Source organism: Leptopilina boulardi, unplaced genomic scaffold (assembly GCF_019393585.1).
Source record: "Leptopilina boulardi isolate dan_hultmark-lab unplaced genomic scaffold, ZJU_Lbou_2.1 LbouV2_354, whole genome shotgun sequence".
NCBI lineage: Eukaryota > Metazoa > Arthropoda > Insecta > Hymenoptera > Figitidae > Leptopilina > Leptopilina boulardi.
In genome coordinates this window covers 1737865-1751808 of record NW_026137923.1, presented here as the reverse complement: position 1 = coordinate 1751808, position 13944 = coordinate 1737865, and positions in this window count along the sequence as shown.

Here is a 13944-nt window from a genome sequence, read left to right as displayed (position 1 = left end):
TTGAAAATACTAGAAAACGTTGATTTTCACGCAGATGTCGGAAAAAAATTGATTTTTACAAATGTTGCACGGAAAAATTTAATTTTTATTATACTTTATTTTTCAATGTTTTACTATTATTTCTTAAAAGTTGATATATAAAACTCGGGTTCAGCAAGCCTAAAATTTTCGTGTACACAGGAGAAACTAAATCTGACTCCGTTTATATATTTTAAAGCTAAAATTAGGTACGTTATATACCTAAGTCTGTAAATTTGATTCATTGAAAAGTCATTGTTGTCAAATCAGTCGCTAAATTTCAATTATTTGAATCAGTAAAATGTCACTAATGTTTAGTAAACACCACTAATTCAAATAGCTGGAATTAGATTTTTTAGATCCACTGATTTGAAATCAGATAATTTTTTATTAATTAAAATTTAGAGAATAACATGTTTAAGCAAATCACATTAGCAGAATGTGATTGTAATGTCACATGAGAAAATAAGAACAAAATTAATAATACTGTAATTGAGAGGGTTTTTAGAATTAAAGACCTAAGAGTTACATTCTTACCTAATTTATCTTTTAACTCTCTAAATCTGAATTAGTAAAAATGTTTACTAATTTGAATTAGTGACTCACTTTTTGCTTCTGAATTAGTAAAATTTTTACTAATTATTAGTAACTTTTACTAACAATTAGTAAAATTTAACTAATTCTAAAGCAAAAAGTGAGTCACTAATTTCAATTAGTAAACATTTTTACTAATTCAGATTTAGAGAGAAAGACCATCCCAGGTGGAAAAGTTCTCGGTAGTGACTACCGGTAGTAACTACCAGTACCGTTTCCTGTACATTCACTACCGGTAGTTATTACCGGTAATTTTTCCGGGAATTACAACAAATTTTAGTTGCGATTCCCGGAAAAAGTACCTGTATTCGCTACCGGTAGTGACTGTACAGGTAGCGGTACCGGGAACTCTTTCACCTTGGATATTACACTAAATTTAAATCAGTGAAAATTTCATGCAATTTTGGACAGTAAAGAATAGACAAACATTTTCAAATATTCTATTCATTTTTAAGCTTTAAAAAGTCTAATTTACTGTCCATTTGTATTACAACTACTCCCATTCAATGTTCCACAATATATACTATACGTAATTATGCTCCTTTTTATTTACAATCAGTTTTCAATAACCAGTCACCAGTATATCGAATGGGTTCTCTTATAAATAATCTATATTTTCAAATGGAAGATGACAATATTGACTTATTTTTTATGTCACTTAATGAATTTATAAATGCAGTCCGGAGCCCTTCCTTATCACAGAAAATTAAAAGGCATTAAAATAAGCTGCAACGCTTATTATTTTAATCCAATTTTGCTTATTTTAATACCAAAATGGATTAAAATAAGCAAAATTGGATTAAAATAATAAGCGTTGCAGCTTATTTTAATGCCTTTTAATTTTCTGTAATTACATTTTGGACTTTATAAAATTTCAGCTCAATCCATTTAGTATTTTACGAGAAAAGTGCTTGAAAAAATTAATATTGTGGCAATTAGCTGACCTAATAATCATATACTATCTCAATTTTGGGCATCATATTGGATAGGCCATTTTTAATATTTTGAATGTATCATCAATTTCAAAATCATTGACCTTAAAAATTCTATAATTCATTTTTGGTATAAACTTGTTGAACGAACGGCAAAGCTTAGGAAATTAAAATAGATAGACACTTATAGGTATCTCAACTCTAAATTCCATCTTATAATGTGAGAAGCAGCAGATGACTACAAATTCTATTTTTCTGTATACATGACCTTGATGTATACATTACTCTTTGAACGTGTGTATAGTGTTTTGAATGTCCTGACTCTACAAAGCGAAATAGATAAAAAGAGACAGAGATGAAAATTATAAAAGCTTGTAAATGATAAAGAAAGAAGCTAGAGACAGAAGAGTGTTTTGTGCGCAGCGCGCAAAGATGCCTTTGAATCTTTAATTCCCTTTGAAACTCTCATTCTGGTAGCAAAATGGCGAGAACGAGCGGTATTCTTCGACTGAATGACGTATTGAGCGAGTTTTGTATGCCGTGTCTGCGTGTAACTCGTGCTTATCCGTTCCCTTACACTTCCCTCCCCCTTCCTCACCCCTTCGTCAATGCTCAAGGAGATTTTCTTTATTTTCACGAAGTCCATTCTTTATGCGTTAACTCTCGAGGCCGCAGATATACATGCATATATATATACACACTAGAGGTCTGGTGAGATCTGATTATTATTCTTTCAAAAATTAGTCTATGTGCCTTAATTGGCTTGCTTATTGAAAAAAGGAGTGTGTCCATGAAAATTAATGAGGGTATTTCAGAAAGTCTTCTTACCAACGTGCAATTGATATAGTCGTCAGGGCTTAATTAACCATTCAATCTTCGCCACATTCTTCGTTATTGCGTTTAGTTCAAGTCACACTGTGACAAATTTCTTTGAGAATTTAATATATTGTTCGTTTTATTAATTTTAATGAGACTTCAATTAGAAAATTTGATTTTTAAAGGCATAATTTATCATCTGCAAGGGGTGAATATATATTTTTTCCATTTTCTTTGAAATATATTATTCTGTCTATGCAATTTTGAAGTATATTTACTACTTTTTTTGGTTGATAACATATTTTTCATATACAAATATTTAACTGATTTCAATATAGATTGCTCTTGTTTCTAGATTAATTAGTGCAACTGATATGACATATTCAATCAAATCTAAATGACAATTCATTTAAAATGAGGACATTATAGTGTGACATATGAATGAATGTATGACAAAAGTTTCGAAAATTAGCTCATGTGTGTGTATATATATAGTACAGGTGATAAATAAGCATATGAGACATTATGGTCTAGTGTTGCAGCAGGAGATGAAGCTTTATCAACAGAGATACAATTTCCCCCAACACAATTTTCTTTTCACTCGTCTATATGCTTTGCGAGTCCACATAGCGGTGGGTGGCAAATGGCAAGGGGGGGTTGGTTCAGTTTGAGGAGATGAGAGACGAGGAGACGCGAAAGAGGGTAGAAGCACAGCCCATATTCGTGCATTGTGGCACGTTCCATCGCGTTCTCAACTGAACTGAACTCGACTCAACAGTGGAGACACAATGGGTGGTATGAATAAGTATAACAGACAGACACCGGTACAGACAGATACAGGTAGCTCAGGCCGCAGTATGTGAATGAGGAACCCATTTGATAACACGCCTCCACAGCCACCCAGGTCCATTGTGTCGCTTCCTATTCAGCTGCTCTATGCCCTCTCCCACCACCACTACAATCACTACCACCTTCTCTTGCTTCTGCAACCCCCTTTCCATTTTCCTTTCCTTTACCATTCCTTCTCTATTTGCCAAATATCCTTGCTTGCCTTGTGTATGCCTGAAAATCAGGATTACTTTATATGACCTTGACCTCATCATTTACTGTATTCTATTCTCTACAAAATGACATCGTCAAATAATTATCTCAATTTTGTGCTCGAAATTGGAATTTGTCACTCTAAAAAATTTACAATTTGCATAATAATGCACATTGTAACTGCAGAGTAAGTTTTTAGGGTGGTCACTGGCCAAAGGAAATCGGGAATTAGTTTAGAATTTGATTATACCCATTAAAGTAAAAAAAAGTTTGAAAATTTTAAATTATGTGTGTTTTTGGCAAATAATATTATCCAAAATATATTATTCATCGGTTGCAAACTAAAGGTAGATATATATTTTAGTTTAATAATAAATATAGGCAATTGTTTTTTTTTACTAAGAAATTAAAAAATATTACATTAATTTTTTTTTACAAAAATGGTAGTACAATTTTGTATAAATACATTACAATGCTATAATATTTTAGCACAGATTCATAATCAGTGATTTCGAAAACCCTCCAGCGACGATTTTCAGGAATATTTGAGTATACTGTCGTCCTGATGACGAAAGTCGGTATCTATTCGCATTCAGAGTGATTTTGAGATATTTATAAAGAAACGCGTTTTTAACGAGCAGCACTAATTTTTGAAACATAATAAAATAATTACAATCGATATTAACTAATTTGGGTATGCTCTATTCAATGGTGCTAAAATTTTTTATGAAATTTTTATTTTTTATAATAAAAAAGTCGATTACTGCCAAAAATTGATTTGGAAATCCTTGATATACTGCTCAAGAGTCGGTATGTGCTATTACTGCCGGCGTGACGTCACTGTTTTAGAGTCGGTACTTGCAGCCTGTTACGTATATTTTACCTTGTGACTATATCCAAAAACTATTAGGCTTTTCTATTTTCCATTTTTTTTGTTTATTATTAGTTAATAATACAGAATTGTAAAAAATAATAATTGTTACAAATAAATTAATTAAAATTAATATTTTCATTTATATATTTAATTATTTTAGATTAATGATAATTATTTAATTAAATAAATTATATTACTTAAATTATTATATATAACTATTATGTAGAAATTCAAGTACCGACTTTTTGCAAGGAAAGTTGCACTGTAAAAAGAAAGTTCTAAAACAGTACCGATTTCAGGTATCAAAATAGAACCAAATGACAATTTAGTACCTGAAGTCGGTATTAAATTAATACCTTTCTTTCTACAGTGTGGTCTTTCTCCGACTGAAATCCTTGAGGCAAGAGTCGGTATTCGCGATACTGCCCATCGGCATTAGTATGTCGAATCAAATCAGACCACATTTCCTGGCAGTATTTGCCAATGCAGACTGTGCTTCAAGGAAAGTACGTAAATACGTCATCATTTTGAAGCAGTAAGAGCAAATACCGACTATTTTTTCTGCAAGTACCGACTCTGTGAGAATGATTTCGCGAAAGTAGGATACATAATTAATAGTTAATTATCTCCAAAATTAATTAATATTGTTAACTAAGATTACTACAGCTAGATACCTTTTTTCATAACGAATCCAGTTATATAAAATACTCATTTTTGATAAAAATGTCGATTACCGACTTTCGTCATCAGCAGGGCAGTATGTATATGTCAGCGACAGACAACGGGTTAAGAGATTATGTAATCATTGTATAAGAATTAAATAATCATATCCGATTAATTACACAGCCACACAAAAAAAAAAAGTTCTGATCTGGGGGTCTGACTATATATTTTCTATGTCTTTTGGGTCGCTGAATCCGAATCCGAGGCCCATTCAACCCCATCACATCAGGTTTTTGAAAAAACCTCAAAAAACCAAAATGGCGGACACTTTTTTTGGAAAATTTATCGGATTCGCTTGAAACTCGCTACTCGGGGGTTTTTGGGGTCTCTGATTACGAATTTGAAGTCAGTTTTCAAAAATTCAAAATGGCGGATCCAATATGGCGGATATTTGTTTGAAAAATGCTGGATTTGCTTGAAACTTGCTACTCGGGGGTTTTTGGGGGCGCTGATTACGAATTTGAAGTCAGTTTAAATTTATCATATCAGGATTCGGACATAATCTAAAAAAACATACAATTTGTGCTATTAAACGCGCGTAATATCTTTAGTTTCAATGTTTATGTTATCACGTCTATTTTACTATATAATGTACCGTCGGCATTTGCGTTACCCAATGTACACCACGTGGAGGTGCCCTGGACGCAGGCACACGCAAGATACAAAGTAAATACGGGTGAATTAAAACACTCAAGTTTTTGATTTCTCAAAAGAACATCTTTATTGGATTCGCCATTTTAAATTTTGTAAATTGGACTTCAAATTCGTAATCAGCGACTTCAAAAACCCTCATGTAACGAGTTTCAAGCGAATCTAATAAAGTTGACAAAAAATCCTGCCATAATGGATCCGCCATTTTGAATTTTTGAAAACTGACTTCAAATTCGTAATCAGAGACCCCAAAAACCCCCGAGTAGCGAGTTTCAAGAAAATCCGGCAAATTTTTCAAAAAAATGTCCGCCATATTGGATCCGCCATTTTGAATTTTTGAAAACTGACTTCAAATTCGTAATCAGCGACCCCAAAAACCCCCGAGTAGCGAGTTTCAAGCGAATCCGATAAATTTTCCAAAAAAGTGTCCGCCATTTTGGTTTTTTGAGGTTTTTTCAAAAACCTGATGTGATGGGGTTGAATGGGCCTCGGATTCGGATTCAGCGACCCAAAAGACATAGAAAATATATAGTCAGACCCCCAGATCAGAACTTTTTTTTTTTTTGTGTGGCTGTGTTATTTTGTATTTAGGTTTGTATATTTGTCTCTGTAGCTCCTCTTAGAACCTGAATTAGCTCTCTTTTGGATCTTTTAGACTTTCGTAGGCTTTTTTTTAATTATCCTTTAAAAACTAGAATTAATATATTTTGAAGTGTTTTCAAAAAATTAATATAATTAGAACAATTTCAAAATTTTCAACATTTTAAATCAATTTTTAGGCTCTACTTTGAATCCAAAAGTGGAAAAAAAAGAAAATTTCTCACATTCCAGACAGCTAAAGAGGGGCTGTTTAATCCTACTTTATTAGGAAAGTAGGCCTTAAATTTCGCATCGGGACCACCTCCAATTTTGGTCCACTTAAATTCAAATCATCAAATGAGATTATGTTCTTTACATCATTTGGGTCCTAAAAACTTACAACGTGGTCAAAAAAAAGAATATTAAAATTTTCAAAATTGTACTTCTTCCACAATTTTTACTATCCCGTGTAGAAATTTTGTCATGATCCCGATCAGGGCCTGTTAGGGATTAGTCAGGGCCTGATGTGGAAACTTTGATCAGGACCAGATCAGGATGAAACATACCGTCCGATCAGGTCCACATATGGAAGTCCCTAAATAGGGGCCTGATAGAGCACTGATGTGGCCCGGAAGATAATTTTTTCTTTCAAATTAAATCAAAGGATTCCGAACATAATATACAAAATTGTAGTTTTGTTTAAATTTTTGATATTTATTTATCGAGTCAGAGTTTCATAATAGTAAAATTATTACACAGGCACACAAAAAAAAAAGTTGTCTATTTCTTGAACTAGACATATATTTCCTATAGTATTTTGGCCCGCTGAAACCGAATCTGAGCTCAGAATTGCTCCATAACCCTCAGTTTTTTTTTTAAATCGACCAAAACCACCCGTAAACGGACAAATTCATACTTCGGAGATAAAAAATAAATCAACTTATTTTTTAAAAAAACCGAATTTTACATCTACGAAACTTTGCTCCACTAACTCGAAAACAAAGCCAGCATTGATCCATCACCCGCTGAATTTTTTTAAATCGAAAAAACTACCCCTAATCTGAAGAATCAAATTCAGGAGGTAAAACGAAAAATCAAGTTGTAAATTCAGATGTTCATTACATGAACATTTTGCTTCCTCGTGGAGAAAGCAAAATTTTATTGACAAAATGTGAATTTTTGGTTTTTTTAACTTTCATTAATTCTTTAAATTTACCTCAAATGTATACTTTATATATCGATCGATTCGTCTTGACGTAAGGAATACAATTATTTCATATATAAACTTCAATTTAAAAAATCACAAAATTTTATAACCAAAATGTGAAGTTTTGATTTTTTAACTTTCATTAATTCTTTAAATTTACCTCAAATGAATACTTTATATATATATATATATATATATATATCGATCGATTCGTCTTGACGTAAAGAATACGATTTTATTATATATAACCTTAAATTTTTCTATTTAAAAATTTTTTGGAATAAAAAAAAATTTTTGGAAAAAAGACGATAAATATTTTTTTTGGGGTATTTTTCAAAATCCTTTGGTCAGATTTGAGATATTAATATGATAAATGAGCCTACCAAATTTTATTTAAATCTATTAAAACCTCTTAAAGTTATCTTCTAAACAAAAAAGGGATCCACACACACACACACAAACACACACACATACATACATACATCCGGTCAATTGATCAGGATCTCATATAACATGTTTCTATAAAGAAAAAAATTTGTTTCCACCACTTTGAAAAGTTTTATAAACGAAAGGACTACAAAGCTTCCTCCACGAAGAAGCAATAACTGATTAAAAAATTTTATAACCATGTATTTTTACTCAAGTAAGGCAGAAACAAAGCCAGAAATGCTCCCTCACCCTCTAAATTTTTTTTAAATCGAAAAAACCACCCTTAAATAGAAAAATTCAAATTTATTAAGTAAAAAATATTGTATTACCGGTTTTTTATTTTTTTGTTTTACCTCCTGAATTTGATTCTTCAGATTAGAGGTACCGTAAAATGTGGTAAAGTCGGCCGGCGCTTTAAACACTTAAATATTGTATTTCATTTATTAATTTACATTAATTCTAACTACATTTTTAATAAAACTCGGATTTCTTCTGGAAAAAAGTAATAGTTAAACTTTAAAATGATTTAAAGCGCCGGCCGACTTTACCCTCAAACGCCGACTTTACCCCATTTTATGCACAGAAAAAACTTGGACTCATTTTTGTTGCAACTCATTTTCTTTTGGGTATCGAAATGAGTATGGGACAAACTTCATGTTATTCAAAATGATATTGGCTGGAATTTCAGATTTCTAAGTTGGCATCATAAGCAGAGTAATTTTGTATTTCAATTATTGTTTCTAATATTTCAACAACACCAGAAAGATTATTTTGACCAGTACGAATATTTAGAAGTTTTTAAATAAAAATTATTTATTATTATTTACGTAGATAATAATTAATTTTATAAGTTTTTAAATTTACCGCTATTATTTAAGTTGGCAGTACCGTTCCTGTTGTCAAAACACATGTTTTCATTTTTCTAACCTAAAAACATATTTCCTTTATTATTTTATTACGCGATTACAAGCAATTTTTAATCAAATATATTAAGTCTAGCGTGTTATTTACTTCTTTGTAATTATTATATTTCATGTTTTTGTGCAAAATTATTCGTTATTTCACAATATTTTTCCATTTTTCTTTTTCTCAAAATGAAACTTGCCTGTTTCATTTTGATACTTTTACCTTAGAACTCGAAATGAAACAACCAGTTTCATTTTTGTTGCGAATCAAATTGAGTATAGAATCTATACTCAATTTGAATTCAGGTTTTTTCTGTGTGGTAGTTTTTTCGATTTAAAAAAATTCAGTGGGTGCTGGATCAATGCTGGCTTTGTTTTTGAGTTAGTGGAGCAAAGTTTCGTAGATGTAAAATTCAGTTTTTTAATAAAATAAGTTGATTTAATTTTTATCTTCGAAGTGTGAATTTGTCCGTTTAAGGGTGGTTTAGGTCGATTTAAAAAAAAACTGAGGGTGATTGAGCAATTCTGAGCTCAGATTCGGTTTCAGCGGGCCAAAATACTATAGGAAATATATGTCTAGTTCAAGAAACAGACAACTTTTTTTTTGTGTGCCTGTGTTATTATAAAAAAAATATAATACTGCTTGTCAAAATGAATAAGAGTCATATGTAAAATACTGTACAAAAAATGTGAGGTTATTTTTTAAACTTGTTTTTGACATTAAAATAATTACTTAAAGTAACGCTTGTTTTGATCTTTCAAATTTAATGTTTTTTTGTTATTAAAAAGCTTCGTAAAATCGACAAATCAATAAAATTGTACCACATCTACTAGTTAACGTAACCTCTTTTTGAAGTATAATACAGTTGCAAATAATTATAGACATTGAATTTTACTTACTCTGAACGGGATCTGGAATATTTTCAATTTTTTTAAATGCACGATGCAACTTAACACGTTGAGTAGGTACTGTTCTTATTCAGGCCCTTTTCAGGGCCAGAATATTTTATTAGTATGGACCGGATTAGGAAAACCTGATCAGGACCTGATAGGTAACTTGGATATAAAGTGGAAATTTCTACACGGGATATTTTCTTTCGACAATTTTTTTTCCACACTTTTTTTTTATGATTTTTAAGAATCTCTCGCATGGATTTTCAAAAATTTTAATTTAAAAAAAAAGAAAGAAAAAGATGAGTTAAAACTTCATGACACTCTTATTTTAACCCTCACATACCTGAGTTCATTTTTTGACGTGCGCGTGCCTGAGGTGGATCCGAGGGACCCAGCTGCTTTAATTCAATAAAAAAAAAAAAAGATTTTAATAGCAGAATATTCAATATTTTATGCTCACATATTGTTTAAAATGTACGTTATAGCATCAGCTTATCTAATTGGATAACGATTTTGAAACAATATTTTCTTAATTAAAAGTTGATGAAAAAGCAAATTGTCTGTGTCCAAGGGATCCAGCTCAGGCACGCAAGGGTTAAGTATTTATTTCATTTCTCTCACAATTTTGACTATTCTTCATCGACAAATTTTTTTACGCTTTTTTTAATGATTCTTCAAACTTTCTTGCATGGATTTTCAAAAATTTTATTTTTTCAAATAAAAAAAAATTTAAAAATGGTAAAATTAATGCAAGAAAAATAATATATTCTTCTTTGTCAATTTAAATTTAAGTAATAGGTCAAAATTGGTAATGGTACCTCCCTTTAAGAAAAATTTATAATTAAATAAAAGTTTTGTTAAATAAAAATTTTGCTTAATAAAAAATATAATGAAAATTTAAGTAATTAAAAGTATTTACTATTTTTAAATGAAAATTTATTTTTACAAAAAATTTCTCATTAAATAAATTTTCAACGATATTTAATATTTGTTTTTCTTATTCATAATTACAAAACACTGTATTAAATTCCGAATAAATTTTGTTGAAATATTTGAGTGATTAATGAGAATTGGAAAAGCTTGACAATCAATAAATTTCGGAAATGTAAATGAAAGAACAATAATTTTTTGAAATCGTAAAACTGCATCAGATTTATAAGAATATATATATATATATTTATTTATTTATTTAAAAAAATGATTTATTGATGGGTATAGCTTAATAAACAGTAGTGTCATAGAAAATATAAATATTAAAGTTTCGTTTGGAAAGGTTTGAATTGACGATGTTTTGTAATCGATATATATGTGCACGATGACCAGGTCTGTTGGGTATACAACAATAGTTTGATTTTCTAGATCTCGTGACATAAAGAGCCACACGTGAATCTCTCATTGGCGTGTGTTTTGTGCTCGTGTCGTACATATACGTGTGTGTGTGTGTTTATATCTACATTGGTATAATGTATATATGTATGTGGGTTTTGAACTGACGATGAGTATGGACAACAATGCGATAGAGACAAAGCCCACGTACAATGACGATGTTGAACTCGACTGATTTCCACGATTTTTGGCCTTTCCATGTGCATTACGAGTTGCTCGACGATGATTCTCACATTTATAATCATTGGGAATAGTCACGGGACTCCGGACTATACTTTCCCAGTGATTCTCATCAGTCCTCGTGCGAAGGCTTTTGATCCTCCCACAATGCAAGAGTGCAGGTGTTTCTCATTTTCTCTCAGCTTTTATTTGCGCACTTCTCTCATATCTCTCTATTTCTTGTGAATTTGATGATGGTACACGAATTTGTAAATCTTCTTCGTCTTTTATCATTTTTATCATATACAGTCGAACCTGGATAAGCGATAATTCAAGGGACGGACAATTTTCTGTCACTTATAGAGGTTTCTCATTTATTCAGTTTCTCACTTACAAAGATCCAGGGGCGATTTTTCTCGCTTATAGAGGTTTACGAATTAATAAATTTTTTTATTTCAAATTAAACAGGGCAAAAGAATTATTATACATGATTATTCTATACATGAGAATAAGTTGTATTTTATAAAAAAAAAATACCTTTTTTATCAAACTATATATTGTTAGAAAAAATAAACATTTTTTATTTATACCTTCATATGAAATTTCAATTGAGGATTATTACTGATAATAATATATTAACATATATTATGTGCATATTCAATTTGTAAAATTTTATATTCATAACACCCATTTTAATAAATATTAATTGATAAAATCTATTTTATAATTAATTTTTGTGATTTTTTCAATGGGTCAATTTTCTTCAATTTTTTTTTTGCACTTCACTTGTTCAAATAATTATATTTTTTTTAAATAATGCAAAAACCAATATTTTTATCTAAAAGTGTATCTATTCACCTTTCAAAATCTGATTGATATTTTTAAAATATTCAAATTTTCGAAAAACTACAACATTTTTTTAAAAAAAAAAAGACAAATTTGGCTAATTTTTTGTTTTTTTTTCCTTTTTGAAAGTTTTTTTGACTTTTTTTATTTTATCAAAAAATCAGTAAAACTATTGTTTTCTTTACTAAAAAACCAATAAAAATCTACACAAGTTTCAAGTTGGGGGGGGGGGTGTCTGGACACCCCAGTTACCCTTTAGAGGGTGAGAAAATTCATATAATCCTTCTAGGGTTAAAAATGATAATTTTAGATTATTTTTGTTTAAAAAAATTTGTCATTTTTGTTTGTCACTAAGTGAGAGCACTTTACTTTTTATTTTAGACATTTTTCAACTTTTCAAAATTTATTTGAATTTAATAACGAGAAAATTTACTGTTTTCAGTGTATTCACTGGGAGCATAACTGCGGTATTGCCCAATTCTAATTATCTTTATTATTTCGTTTGAAAAGTATACAAATATCAATGGAACTAAAAACAAAAGATGTTTTAATAAAATTTTAGGAATATATATATATATATATATATATATATATATATGAAAATATACAGTTATTTGGTGTAGAAAAAAATGTTTGTATGGCCTTTGTTTCGTTTCCAACTTTTGTATTAAAAAATTAAGGTCCCTAAAAAAAATTTGATTAATGAATAAAAAAAATATTTCAATAACAAAAGATTATATATAAAAATATTTTTACAAAAACATATTGTATAATCTTCGAGAGGATATTGCAGGAATATTATTTTCTATTAAAATAACTAAAAAGAAAGAATTAAAATTTTTACATTAAGGTCGCGGGATTTAGTTTTGCTTTTTTTTTGTAGAAAAATTGAAAAGAAATTTTGAACAATAATCGAAGTAGTGATGTGTAAATATTGGTGAGGAAACATTTTCAATGTATTCTTTAAGTTGAGAGGTGGCGTTTGAAAGCGCAGAGGCAGAGAGTACATTAATATCACTCCACCCACTGAATTAGAGGGTTTGAAAAGGGCTTTGTCATCGGCGAATAGTAGTTTTCGCCGGGCGCGCGAAGTTTTGAAAAGTCTCGCGACTTTTGCCGATCGATTGAGCACCTCTGGCCGCACCTGAATAGATACATTGTGCCGGAGCAGCCTATTGACGGCCGATTGTTCCCTCAACAATAACAACAATATCTGAATAGTCGTACACATCTCGTACGCATGTGTATATAGTATACATACATGTATATCCATATTGGTGTGAAAATGCAAAAGTGTATATATATATATACTTGCATGCGCTTGTACAATATTATAAAGGAGTATTCATTCACTCGCATACAAACATACATATACATATGCAAAACTGATAGAAAAATCGTCCTACGGGATTGTGGACCGAATCAACCACAGTAACATGCTGGGTGTTATGCTCAAGCTGAAACAATACTCACTAGAGCGAATAGATGTACCATAGTGTTGACAAAGGTTGACAAATACTTCTCTGAAACCTCTTATTTAAAGTACTGATTATATTTTGCAAGAATTTTGCACTTTTATTCATATATATTTGAATAGGTCTATATTAATGTTTTACAAAAATTCACAGTTAAACTAAGTCAAAAAATTTGTAGTTTACGTTTAGTGATTTTTTATTTTCTGTTTGACGTATTGCTTAAGTTAGCGATTGGAATATTCCTAACGTGAAAATGTTGCAACTGAAGAATTTTAACCTATTTCGTCTACTAAACACAAAACGCATGCGCAGATCTATGTGGTCTTCTTTGAATTTAATAAATTCACATGTCCGCCATTTGTAATAATTCATCTCTCACCTGAGTTGCAACTGTTTCTCCGCAAGAGCGCTAGTA